General features: G+C 45.9%; 8 non-coding genes across 8 annotated transcripts; all 8 read right to left on the bottom strand.

Moving 5' to 3' along the window:
* Positions 1-738: 738 nt before the first annotated feature.
* LOC136872855 (U5 spliceosomal RNA) lies at positions 739-859 on the bottom strand. The gene has a single exon (XR_010860014.2). It is a non-coding gene; the product is annotated as a U5 spliceosomal RNA (small nuclear RNA).
* A 1,064-nt stretch (positions 860-1,923) lies between these two features.
* LOC136872901 (U5 spliceosomal RNA) lies at positions 1,924-2,045 on the bottom strand. The gene has a single exon (XR_010860059.2). It is a non-coding gene; the product is annotated as a U5 spliceosomal RNA (small nuclear RNA).
* A 1,058-nt stretch (positions 2,046-3,103) lies between these two features.
* On the bottom strand, positions 3,104-3,224 carry LOC136872876 (U5 spliceosomal RNA). Its single transcript, XR_010860035.1, has one exon. It is a non-coding gene; the product is annotated as a U5 spliceosomal RNA (small nuclear RNA).
* A 1,083-nt stretch (positions 3,225-4,307) lies between these two features.
* On the bottom strand, positions 4,308-4,428 carry LOC136872919 (U5 spliceosomal RNA). Its single transcript, XR_010860076.2, has one exon. It is a non-coding gene; the product is annotated as a U5 spliceosomal RNA (small nuclear RNA).
* Positions 4,429-5,493: 1,065 nt separating this feature from the next.
* Positions 5,494-5,614, bottom strand: LOC136872877 (U5 spliceosomal RNA). The gene has a single exon (XR_010860036.2). It is a non-coding gene; the product is annotated as a U5 spliceosomal RNA (small nuclear RNA).
* Positions 5,615-8,431: 2,817 nt separating this feature from the next.
* Positions 8,432-8,552, bottom strand: LOC136872880 (U5 spliceosomal RNA). Its single transcript, XR_010860038.1, has one exon. It is a non-coding gene; the product is annotated as a U5 spliceosomal RNA (small nuclear RNA).
* A 1,063-nt stretch (positions 8,553-9,615) lies between these two features.
* On the bottom strand, positions 9,616-9,736 carry LOC136872944 (U5 spliceosomal RNA). Its single transcript, XR_010860099.2, has one exon. It is a non-coding gene; the product is annotated as a U5 spliceosomal RNA (small nuclear RNA).
* Positions 9,737-12,542: 2,806 nt separating this feature from the next.
* Positions 12,543-12,663, bottom strand: LOC136872881 (U5 spliceosomal RNA). Its single transcript, XR_010860039.2, has one exon. It is a non-coding gene; the product is annotated as a U5 spliceosomal RNA (small nuclear RNA).
* Between the last annotated feature and the right edge of the window lie 1,012 nt (positions 12,664-13,675).

Raw genomic sequence — 13,675 nt, forward strand, 5'->3', positions numbered from 1 at the left:
CTACCAACAATTACCCGCCCGAGATACCTACAATATTATTGGCGTATTCGCAGGAGTCAACCCAATCGTAAACTGTTCCTTCCTTACCCTGGCGGCTAAGACTGGGGCGAGGAACCTCGCCGCGCGTCCTCATAGTTTCCCCTGCTCCACCAACAGATTGCGCAAAATGGCCTGTCTGCGCCACGCCGTCAAATGAGCCCACATCGCCTAAACTGTGCAACTCTTCAAGAGACACCTCCCTTCCCAGGCCGCCGGAGCGCACTCCTCCTCTGTCCTCGGCCGCCAAACTGTCAACACTGCGACCTTGTAACTACCACTAGCGCCTCCAGAACCCTCTTCTCTCACTAGCAAGAATCAGGTTCATCCCGCCAAATTCACTTCACTTCCGGGGAGGCTCTCGCTTCCTCTACTAGTCTTCGCTTCAAAATGTTTCTTTTGCAGTACGGTCGTGATCAGCCCACTATAAAACAAAACAAATGTAAGTTTAATATTCTTTATTCTATCGTCGTTTCCTACCCATAAAAGTATGTTTCCATTCTCTCTGCAATGTTAACCAATATTTGTGCGTGTACATTAATAATAGTAGTAATAATAATAATAATAATAATATTTAAAAGAAAGCCCTTTTTCTCCTGGACAGAGCTTTTCCGCTACTGTTCTTAGTTCCTGTCATGGCAGCGGCTGTAAGTATTGTATTGTCTGCACTACCGCTAGTTTTTGTTTCTTTACTATCTTAGGTCCGCCTTAACGGCTGGACCAAACAAAAAATTGTTCAAAAGACTCATCAAAATGTTCCCCTCCACGGAAATCTTTAGTAAAAGGCGAAAGATTTATTCGTTTTGAAGGGAAACCAGAGCTATGGTGCGCCCAGTTAATTCTCCTTAAGAACAGTGTGATAACGCTGTTTGCATGCGAGAGATTACAATCCAATGCAGCACTCCACCTCACTGTTACTTTGAACCGCCAACGATATGTATTTCGTTTTCCTGGTCTCTATAAAAGACACCGTTGTTGCTCTTCCTTGTAGCTATTCCATTTTCACTAAACACGGTATTACGTAAAAACCACGATGTTTTTTTTATTTCTCTTTCCTTTCGGAGGAAGACAACAACAAAAACGGGCCAGCACGAACTCAGCACGGAAACACACACACACACACACACACACAGCGCGAACGCACTGTCGACTACCAACAATTACCCGCCCGAGATACCTACAATATTATTGGCGTATTCGCAGGAGTCAACCCAATCGTAAACTGTTCCTTCCTTACCCTGGCGGCTAAGACTGGGGCGAGGAACCTCGCCGCGCGTCCTCATAGTTTCCCCTGCTCCACCAACAGATTGCGCAAAATGGCCTGTCTGCGCCACGCCGTCAAATGAGCCCACATCGCCTAAACTGTGCAACTCTTCAAGAGACACCTCCCTTCCCAGGCCGCCGGAGCGCACTCCTCCTCTGTCCTCGGCCGCCAAACTGTCAACACTGCGACCTTGTAACTACCACTAGCGCCTCCAGAACCCTCTTCTCTCACTAGCAAGAATCAGGTTCATACCGCCAAATTCACTTCACTTCCGGGGAGGCTCTCGCTTCCTCTACTAGTCTTCGCTTCAAAATGTTTCTTTTGCAGTACGGTCGTGATCAGCCCACTATAAAACAAAACAAATGTAAGTTTAATATTCTTTATTCTATCGTCGTTTCCTACCCATAAAAGTATGTTTCCATTCTCTCTGCAATGTTAACCAATATTTGTGCGTGTACGTTAATAATAGTAGTAATAATAATAATAATAATAATATTTAAAAGAAAGCCCTTTTTCTCCTGGACAGAGCTTTTCCGCTACTGTTCTTAGTTCCTGTCATGGCAGGGGCTGTAAGTATTGTATCGTCTGCACTACCGCTAGTTTTTGTTTCTTTACTATCTTAGGTCCGCCTTAACGGCTGGACCAACCAAAAAATTGTTCAAAAGACTCATCAAAATGTTCCCCTCCACGGAAATCTTTAGTAAAAGGCGAAAGATTTATTCGTTTTGAAGGGAAACCAGACCTATGGTGCGCCCAGTTAATTTTCCTTAAGAACAGTGTGATAACGCTGTTTGCATGCGAGAGATTACAATCCAATTCAGCACTCCACCTCACTGTTACTTTGAACCGCCAACGATATGTATTTCGTTTTCCTGGTCTCTATAAAAGACACCGTTGTTGCTCTTCCTTGTAGCTATTCCATTTTCACTAAACACGGTATTACGTAAAAACCACGATGTTTATTTATTTCTCTTTCCTTTCGGAGGAAGACAACAACAAAAACGGGCCAGCACGAACCCAGCACGGAAACACACACACACACACACAGCGCGAACGCACTGTCGACTACCAACAATTACCCGCCCGAGATACCTACAATATTATTGGCGTATTCGCAGGAGTCAACCCAATCGTAAACTGTTCCTTCCTTACCCTGGCGGCTAAGACTGGGGCGAGGAACCTCGCCGCGCGTCCTCATAGTTTCCCCTGCTCCACCAACAGATTGCGCAAAATGGCCTGTCTGCGCCACGCCGTCAAATGAGCCCACATCGCCTAAACTGTGCAACTCTTCAAGAGACACCTCCCTTCCCAGGCCGCCGGAGCGCACTCCTCCTCTGTCCTCGGCCGCCAAACTGTCAACACTGCGACCTTGTAACTACCACTAGCGCCTCCAGAACCCTCTTCTCTCACTAGCAAGAATCAGGTTCATCCCGCCAAATTCACTTCACTTCCGGGGAGGCTCTCGCTTCCTCTACTAGTCTTCGCTTCAAAATGTTTCTTTTGCAGTACGGTCGTGATCAGCCCACTATAAAACAAAACAAATGTAAGTTTAATATTCTTTATTCTATCGTCGTTTCCTACCCATAAAAGTATGTTTCCATTCTCTCTGCAATGTTAACCAATATTTGTGCGTGTACATTAATAATAGTAGTAATAATAATAATAATAATAATATTTAAAAGAAAACCCTTTTTCTCCTGGACAGAGCTTTTCCGCTACTGTTCTTAGTTCCTGTCATGGCAGGGGCTGTAACTATTATATCGTCTGCACTACCGCTGGTTTTTGTTTCTTTACTATCTTAGGTCCGCCTTAACGGCTGGACCAAACAAAAAATTGTTCAAAAGACTCATCAAAATGTTCCCCTCCACGGAAATCTTTAGTAAAAGGCGAAAGATTTATTCGTTTTGAAGGGAAACCAGAGCTATGGTGCGCCCAGTTAATTTTCCTTAAGAACAGTGTGATAACGCTGTTTGCATGCGAGAGATTACAATCCAATGCAGCACTCCACCTCACTGTTACTTTGAACCGCCAACGATATGTATTTCGTTTTCCTGGTCTCTATAAAAGACACCGTTGTTGCTCTTCCTTGTAGCTATTCCATTTTCACTAACACGGTATTACGTAAAAACCACGATGTTTATTTATTTCTCTTTCCTTTCGGAGGAAGACAACAACAAAAACGGGCCAGCACGAACTCAGCACGGAAACACACACACACACACACACACACACACACACACACACACACACAGCGCGAACGCACTGTCGACTACCAACAATTACCCGCCCGAGATACCTACAATATTATTGGCGTATTCGCAGGAGTCAACCCAATCGTAAACTGTTCCTTCCTTACCCTGGCGGCTAAGACTGGGGCGAGGAACCTCGCCGCGCGTCCTCATAGTTTCCCCTGCTCCACCAACAGATTGCGCAAAATGGCCTGTCTGCGCCACGCCGTCAAATGAGCCCACATCGCCTAAACTGTGCAACTCTTCAAGAGACACCTCCCTTCCCAGGCCGCCGGAGCGCACTCCTCCTCTGTCCTCGGCCGCCAAACTGTCAACACTGCGACCTTGTAACTACCACTAGCGCCTCCAGAACCCTCTTCTCTCACTAGCAAGAATCAGGTTCATCCCGCCAAATTCACTTCACTTCCGGGGAGGCTCTCGCTTCCTCTACTAGTCTTCGCTTCAAAATGTTTCTTTTGCAGTACGGTCGTGATCAGCCCACTATAAAACAAAACAAATGTAAGTTTAATATTCTTTATTCTATCGTCGTTTCCTACCCATAAAAGTATGTTTCCATTCTCTCTGCAATGTTAACCAATATTTGTGCGTGTACGTTAATAATAGTAGTAATAATAATAATAATAATAATATTTAAAAGAAAGCCCTTTTTCTCCTGGACAGAGCTTTTCCGCTACTGTTCTTAGTTCCTGTCATGGCAGGGGCTGTAAGTATTGTATCGTCTGCACTACCGCTAGTTTTTGTTTCTTTACTATCTTAGGTCCGCCTTAACGGCTGGACCAAACAAAAAATTGTTCAAAAGACTCATCAAAATGTTCCCCTCCACGGAAATCTTTAGTAAAAGGCGAAAGATTTATTCGTTTTGAAGGGAAACCAGAGCTATGGTGCGCCCAGTTAATTTTCCTTAAGAACAGTGTGATAACGCTGTTTGCATGCGAGAGATTACAATCCAATTCAGCACTCCACCTCACTGTTACTTTGAACCGCCAACGATATGTATTTCGTTTTCCTGGTCTCTATAAAAGACACCGTTGTTGCTCTTCCTTGTAGCTATTCCATTTTCACTAAACACGGTATTACGTAAAAACCACGATGTTTATTTATTTCTCTTTCCTTTCGGAGGAAGACAACAACAAAAACGGGCCAGCACGAACTCAGCACGGAAACACACACACACACACACACACAGCGCGAACGCACTGTCGACTACCAACAATTACCCGCCCGAGATACCTACAATATTATTGGCGTATTCGCAGGAGTCAACCCAATCGTAAACTGTTCCTTCCTTACCCTGGCGGCTAAGACTGGGGCGAGGAACCTCGCCGCGCGTCCTCATAGTTTCCCCTGCTCCACCAACAGATTGCGCAAAATGGCCTGTCTGCGCCACGCCGTCAAATGAGCCCACATCGCCTAAACTGTGCAACTCTTCAAGAGACACCTCCCTTCCCAGGCCGCCGGAGCGCACTCCTCCTCTGTCCTCGGCCGCCAAACTGTCAACACTGCGACCTTGTAACTACCACTAGCGCCTCCAGAACCCTCTTCTCTCACTAGCAAGAATCAGGTTCATCCCGCCAAATTCACTTCACTTCCGGGGAGGCTCTCGCTTCCTCTACTAGTCTTCGCTTCAAAATGTTTCTTTTGCAGTACGGTCGTGATCAGCCCACTATAAAACAAAACAAATGTAAGTTTAATATTCTTTATTCTATCGTCGTTTCCTACCCATAAAAGTATGTTTCCATTCTCTCTGCAATGTTAACCAATATTTGTGCGTGTACATTAATAATAGTAGTAATAATAATAATAATAATAATAATATTTAAAAGAAAGCCCTTTTTCTCCTGGACAGAGCTTTTCCGCTACTGTTCTTAGTTCCTGTCATGGCAGGGGCTGTAAGTATTGTATTGTCTGCACTACCGCTAGTTTTTGTTTCTTTACTATCTTAGGTCCGCCTTAACGGCTGGACCAAACAAAAAATTGTTCAAAAGACTCATCAAAATGTTCCCCTCCACGGAAATCTTTAGTAAAAGGCGAAAGATTTATTCGTTTTGAAGGGAAACCAGAGCTTTTTTTTTTTTTTTTTTTTTTTTTTTTTTTTTTTTTTCCACAAGGTTGGTTCATTCCTCCCCACAGAGGGGAGGCGGGCCGCCAGCTGAACATTGCAGCTCTTTGGCCAATAGGAAAGAAAAATATATATTGAAATACAAAACATAGAGAAGTATGTGGTGTACATACATATTGGAAACAAAATATAGCATATCGCAAAGGATAATTGTAAGCAGAGACTTGTAATAGAGAAAAACCAACATTATATAGATATGTAGAAAAAGGAACGGCAAGAAGAGTTATATATAGGATAAGCGATAAAGAAAAGGCATGGTGGATAAGAGGACTGGAGAAAAAAGGAACCTAAGTGTAACAGCAATAAAGTTGTGTGATAGCACGGTTAGTGCTTTTGGATCCGTAGCAAGCCAACCCAAAAAATACCAGAGAAGAAGGGACAGAGATTTATTGAGACAGCGACGTAGGGGATCTCGGGCGCGCTTTCAGAAAAGGAGAATACATTAAGTATGTTACATAGTTGACGCATGTGCAAAAGGTGTGTTCGGTATGAAGGGGGAGGAAGGGTTCGGGTAATGTTGGAGGAGAAGATAATATAGGGTGGTAGTAATATTCGTGATGGAGGTGGCAAGAAGTCGAAGAAGGTCAAAAGTAGGGTATGGTAAAAGGGAAAACGGTGGTTGGGAACTAAGAAGGGGAATGGTTGGCGGTGGTGGGGTGGGTGGCGACGAGGGCATAGGAGAAGGAGGAGACGTGAAACGAGTAGATCCGGTGAGCCGCGGTGGAGAGCGAGAACGCTCCACTCGATGGATTCTTCCGCGAAAACGGACGCCGGTAGTAATAAGATGGTCTACGTCAGCAAGAGAAGCGAGGCGAAGGCGAACCATAAAAGTCGGGCCATCATTGTTGAAAATGCGAAAGACCCGTCGGACGGGGACGCCTTCCTGTTGTAGTTCGTGGAGGATATCCTGGTCCAAGACGTCGGGTGCAATCCCACGGATGACACAGCTCGGTGAGAAGGACGGTGGAGAGACCGATGTAGTGATGTCTTCATTGCCTTGGGAGACGGGCGGAGCTGCGAGAGTAACATCCAGGCGAGTAGCAGACGACGAATGGGAAGTGGTTACGGTCGAAGTGCAGGAGGTTGTGGCTGTGGACATGATAGGGGAGGGGTGACTGTATGTAACGGCACAGGAAGAGACAGAAGAAGGGAAAGGAGTAACAGAGGCTGGGATAGTAATAGCGACAGTGGTGACAGGGGGAGTGGTGGACACAGTAGAACTAACGGAGGTAGTGGGAGGCGGTGCCAGAGAAGGATATTGTAGAAAGAATTCAGGGTCGGAGGTAAGTTGCTCTAGAATATGGGCCGGGGTTGGAATTGCGGGATAGTGAGTAAGAAAAAGGTATAAAAAACCCAGACGGTGGATGGTCGCCGTGTAGGTTGGAGAACTGAAGAACACCACGACGTCCGGCGAAGGTTGGCCCGAGGAGGCATCTTGAAGTCGGAGGACTACAGAAACTGGGACATCATCAGCACGCAGCCATTTGCAAATGTCAGCCGGAGAATTTTTAGGGTCCACGTTCTTGACTAAACAGGAGTTAGACAGCATGGCGAGGGGGGGCGACAGCCAACGAGGCGTCTGCCCATGTGATTATTCTTGGGCCGACTGAGCCGCAGCAAGAAAGAGCGCCACCCAGCCGAAAAATTGCGTGGACATGCGTAGTACGAGGGATCCTGAACCAGAGCTATGGTGCGCCCAGTTAATTTTCCTTAAGAACAGTGTGATAACGCTGTTTGCATGCGAGAGATTACAATCCAATGCAGCACTCCACCTCACTGTTACTTTGAACCGCCAACGATATGTATTTCGTTTTCCTGGTCTCTATAAAAGACACCGTTGTTGCTCTTCCTTGTAGCTATTCCATTTTCACTAACACGGTATTACGTAAAAACCACGATGTTTATTTATTTCTCTTTCCTTTCGGAGGAAGACAACAACAAAAACGGGCCAGCACGAACTCAGCACGGAAACACACACACACACACACACACACACACACACACACAGCGCGAACGCACTGTCGACTACCAACAATTACCCGCCCGAGATACCTACAATATTATTGGCGTATTCGCAGGAGTCAACCCAATCGTAAACTGTTCCTTCCTTACCCTGGCGGCTAAGACTGGGGCGAGGAACCTCGCCGCGCGTCCTCATAGTTTCCCCTGCTCCACCAACAGATTGCGCAAAATGGCCTGTCTGCGCCACGCCGTCAAATGAGCCCACATCGCCTAAACTGTGCAACTCTTCAAGAGACACCTCCCTTCCCAGGCCGCCGGAGCGCACTCCTCCTCTGTCCTCGGCCGCCAAACTGTCAACACTGCGACCTTGTAACTACCACTAGCGCCTCCAGAACCCTCTTCTCTCACTAGCAAGAATCAGGTTCATCCCGCCAAATTCACTTCACTTCCGGGGAGGCTCTCGCTTCCTCTACTAGTCTTCGCTTCAAAATGTTTCTTTTGCAGTACGGTCGTGATCAGCCCACTATAAAACAAAACAAATGTAAGTTTAATATTCTTTATTCTATCGTCGTTTCCTACCCATAAAAGTATGTTTCCATTCTCTCTGCAATGTTAACCAATATTTGTGCGTGTACGTTAATAATAGTAGTAATAATAATAATAATAATAATATTTAAAAGAAAGCCCTTTTTCTCCTGGACAGAGCTTTTCCGCTACTGTTCTTAGTTCCTGTCATGGCAGGGGCTGTAAGTATTGTATCGTCTGCACTACCGCTAGTTTTTGTTTCTTTACTATCTTAGGTCCGCCTTAACGGCTGGACCAAACAAAAAATTGTTCAAAAGACTCATCAAAATGTTCCCCTCCACGGAAATCTTTAGTAAAAGGCGAAAGATTTATTCGTTTTGAAGGGAAACCAGAGCTATGGTGCGCCCAGTTAATTTTCCTTAAGAACAGTGTGATAACGCTGTTTGCATGCGAGAGATTACAATCCAATTCAGCACTCCACCTCACTGTTACTTTGAACCGCCAACGATATGTATTTCGTTTTCCTGGTCTCTATAAAAGACACCGTTGTTGCTCTTCCTTGTAGCTATTCCATTTTCACTAAACACGGTATTACGTAAAAACCACGATGTTTATTTATTTCTCTTTCCTTTCGGAGGAAGACAACAACAAAAACGGGCCAGCACGAACTCAGCACGGAAACACACACACACACACACACAGCGCGAACGCACTGTCGACTACCAACAATTACCCGCCCGAGATACCTACAATATTATTGGCGTATTCGCAGGAGTCAACCCAATCGTAAACTGTTCCTTCCTTACCCTGGCGGCTAAGACTGGGGCGAGGAACCTCGCCGCGCGTCCTCATAGTTTCCCCTGCTCCACCAACAGATTGCGCAAAATGGCCTGTCTGCGCCACGCCGTCAAATGAGCCCACATCGCCTAAACTGTGCAACTCTTCAAGAGACACCTCCCTTCCCAGGCCGCCGGAGCGCACTCCTCCTCTGTCCTCGGCCGCCAAACTGTCAACACTGCGACCTTGTAACTACCACTAGCGCCTCCAGAACCCTCTTCTCTCACTAGCAAGAATCAGGTTCATCCCGCCAAATTCACTTCACTTCCGGGGAGGCTCTCGCTTCCTCTACTAGTCTTCGCTTCAAAATGTTTCTTTTGCAGTACGGTCGTGATCAGCCCACTATAAAACAAAACAAATGTAAGTTTAATATTCTTTATTCTATCGTCGTTTCCTACCCATAAAAGTATGTTTCCATTCTCTCTGCAATGTTAACCAATATTTGTGCGTGTACATTAATAATAGTAGTAATAATAATAATAATAATAATAATATTTAAAAGAAAGCCCTTTTTCTCCTGGACAGAGCTTTTCCGCTACTGTTCTTAGTTCCTGTCATGGCAGGGGCTGTAAGTATTGTATTGTCTGCACTACCGCTAGTTTTTGTTTCTTTACTATCTTAGGTCCGCCTTAACGGCTGGACCAAACAAAAAATTGTTCAAAAGACTCATCAAAATGTTCCCCTCCACGGAAATCTTTAGTAAAAGGCGAAAGATTTATTCGTTTTGAAGGGAAACCAGAGCTTTTTTTTTTTTTTTTTTTTTTTTTTTTTTTTTTTTTCCACAAGGTTGGTTCATTCCTCCCCACAGAGGGGAGGCGGGCCGCCAGCTGAACATTGCAGCTCTTTGGCCAATAGGAAAGAAAAATATATATTGAAATACAAAACATAGAGAAGTATGTGGTGTACATACATATTGGAAACAAAATATAGCATATCGCAAAGGATAATTGTAAGCAGAGACTTGTAATAGAGAAAAACCAACATTATATAGATATGTAGAAAAAGGAACGGCAAGAAGAGTTATATATAGGATAAGCGATAAAGAAAAGGCATGGTGGATAAGAGGACTGGAGAAAAAAGGAACCTAAGTGTAACAGCAATAAAGTTGTGTGATAGCACGGTTAGTGCTTTTGGATCCGTAGCAAGCCAACCCAAAAAATACCAGAGAAGAAGGGACAGAGATTTATTGAGACAGCGACGTAGGGGATCTCGGGCGCGCTTTCAGAAAAGGAGAATACATTAAGTATGTTACATAGTTGACGCATGTGCAAAAGGTGTGTTCGGTATGAAGGGGGAGGAAGGGTTCGGGTAATGTTGGAGGAGAAGATAATATAGGGTGGTAGTAATATTCGTGATGGAGGTGGCAAGAAGTCGAAGAAGGTCAAAAGTAGGGTATGGTAAAAGGGAAAACGGTGGTTGGGAACTAAGAAGGGGAATGGTTGGCGGTGGTGGGGTGGGTGGCGACGAGGGCATAGGAGAAGGAGGAGACGTGAAACGAGTAGATCCGGTGAGCCGCGGTGGAGAGCGAGAACGCTCCACTCGATGGATTCTTCCGCGAAAACGGACGCCGGTAGTAATAAGATGGTCTACGTCAGCAAGAGAAGCGAGGCGAAGGCGAACCATAAAAGTCGGGCCATCATTGTTGAAAATGCGAAAGACCCGTCGGACGGGGACGCCTTCCTGTTGTAGTTCGTGGAGGATATCCTGGTCCAAGACGTCGGGTGCAATCCCACGGATGACACAGCTCGGTGAGAAGGACGGTGGAGAGACCGATGTAGTGATGTCTTCATTGCCTTGGGAGACGGGCGGAGCTGCGAGAGTAACATCCAGGCGAGTAGCAGACGACGAATGGGAAGTGGTTACGGTCGAAGTGCAGGAGGTTGTGGCTGTGGACATGATAGGGGAGGGGTGACTGTATGTAACGGCACAGGAAGAGACAGAAGAAGGGAAAGGAGTAACAGAGGCTGGGATAGTAATAGCGACAGTGGTGACAGGGGGAGTGGTGGACACAGTAGAACTAACGGAGGTAGTGGGAGGCGGTGCCAGAGAAGGATATTGTAGAAAGAATTCAGGGTCGGAGGTAAGTTGCTCTAGAATATGGGCCGGGGTTGGAATTGCGGGATAGTGAGTAAGAAAAAGGTATAAAAAACCCAGACGGTGGATGGTCGCCGTGTAGGTTGGAGAACTGAAGAACACCACGACGTCCGGCGAAGGTTGGCCCGAGGAGGCATCTTGAAGTCGGAGGACTACAGAAACTGGGACATCATCAGCACGCAGCCATTTGCAAATGTCAGCCGGAGAATTTTTAGGGTCCACGTTCTTGACTAAACAGGAGTTAGACAGCATGGCGAGGGGGGGCGACAGCCAACGAGGCGTCTGCCCATGTGATTATTCTTGGGCCGACTGAGCCGCAGCAAGAAAGAGCGCCACCCAGCCGAAAAATTGCGTGGACATGCGTAGTACGAGGGATCCTGAACCAGAGCTATGGTGCGCCCAGTTAATTTTCCTTAAGAACAGTGTGATAACGCTGTTTGCATGCGAGAGATTACAATCCAATGCAGCACTCCACCTCACTGTTACTTTGAACCGCCAACGATATGTATTTCGTTTTCCTGGTCTCTATAAAAGACACCGTTGTTGCTCTTCCTTGTAGCTATTCCATTTTCACTAAACACGGTATTACGTAAAAACCACGATGTTTTTTTTATTTCTCTTTCCTTTCGGAGGAAGACAACAACAAAAACGGGCCAGCACGAACTCAGCACGGAAACACACACACACACACACACACACAGCGCGAACGCACTGTCGACTACCAACAATTACCCGCCCGAGATACCTACAATATTATTGGCGTATTCGCAGGAGTCAACCCAATCGTAAACTGTTCCTTCCTTACCCTGGCGGCTAAGACTGGGGCGAGGAACCTCGCCGCGCGTCCTCATAGTTTCCCCTGCTCCACCAACAGATTGCGCAAAATGGCCTGTCTGCGCCACGCCGTCAAATGAGCCCACATCGCCTAAACTGTGCAACTCTTCAAGAGACACCTCCCTTCCCAGGCCGCCGGAGCGCACTCCTCCTCTGTCCTCGGCCGCCAAACTGTCAACACTGCGACCTTGTAACTACCACTAGCGCCTCCAGAACCCTCTTCTCTCACTAGCAAGAATCAGGTTCATCCCGCCAAATTCACTTCACTTCCGGGGAGGCTCTCGCTTCCTCTACTAGTCTTCGCTTCAAAATGTTTCTTTTGCAGTACGGTCGTGATCAGCCCACTATAAAACAAAACAAATGTAAGTTTAATATTCTTTATTCTATCGTCGTTTCCTACCCATAAAAGTATGTTTCCATTCTCTCTGCAATGTTAACCAATATTTGTGCGTGTACGTTAATAATAGTAGTAATAATAATAATAATAATAATATTTAAAAGAAAGCCCTTTTTCTCCTGGACAGAGCTTTACCGCTACTGTTCTTAGTTCCTGTCATGGCGGGGGCTGTAAGTATTGTATCGTCTGCACTACCGCTAGTTTTTGTTTCTTTACTATCTTAGGTCCGCCTTAACGGCTGGACCGAACAAAAAATTGTTCAAAAGACTCATCAAAATGTTCCCCTCCACGGAAATCTTTAGTAAAAGGCGAAAGATTTATTCGTTTTGAAGGGAAACCAGACCTATGGTGCGCCCAGTTAATTTTCCTTAAGAACAGTGTGATAACGCTGTTTGCATGCGAGAGATTACAATCCAATTCAGCACTCCACCTCACTGTTACTTTGAACCGCCAACGATATGTATTTCGTTTTCCTGGTCTCTATAAAAGACACCGTTGTTGCTCTTCCTTGTAGCTATTCCATTTTCACTAAACACGGTATTACGTAAAAACCACGATGTTTATTTATTTCTCTTTCCTTTCGGAGGAAGACAACAACAAAAACGGGCCAGCACGAACTCAGCACGGAAACACACACACACACACACACACACACAGCGCGAACGCACTGTCGACTACCAACAATTACCCGCCCGAGATACCTACAATATTATTGGCGTATTCGCAGGAGTCAACCCAATCGTAAACTGTTCCTTCCTTACCCTGGCGGCTAAGACTGGGGCGAGGAACCTCGCCGCGCGTCCTCATAGTTTCCCCTGCTCCACCAACAGATTGCGCAAAATGGCCTGTCTGCGCCACGCCGTCAAATGAGCCCACATCGCCTAAACTGTGCAACTCTTCAAGAGACACCTCCCTTCCCAGGCCGCCGGAGCGCACTCCTCCTCTGTCCTCGGCCGCCAAACTGTCAACACTGCGACCTTGTAACTACCACTAGCGCCTCCAGAACCCTCTTCTCTCACTAGCAAGAATCAGGTTCATCCCGCCAAATTCACTTCACTTCCGGGGAGGCTCTCGCTTCCTCTACTAGTCTTCGCTTCAAAATGTTTCTTTTGCAGTACGGTCGTGATCAGCCCACTATAAAACAAAACAAATGTAAGTTTAATATTCTTTATTCTATCGTCGTTTCCTACCCATAAAAGTATGTTTCCATTCTCTCTGCAATGTTAACCAATATTTGTGCGTGTACATTAATAATAGTAGTAATAATAATAATAATAATAATATTTAAAAGAAAACCCTTTTTCTCCTGGACAGAGCTTTTCCGCTACTGTTCTTAGTTCCTGTCATGGCAGGGGCTG

Source organism: Anabrus simplex, chromosome 4 (genome assembly GCF_040414725.1).
Source record: "Anabrus simplex isolate iqAnaSimp1 chromosome 4, ASM4041472v1, whole genome shotgun sequence".
In the NCBI taxonomy this organism is placed as follows: domain Eukaryota; kingdom Metazoa; phylum Arthropoda; class Insecta; order Orthoptera; family Tettigoniidae; genus Anabrus; species Anabrus simplex.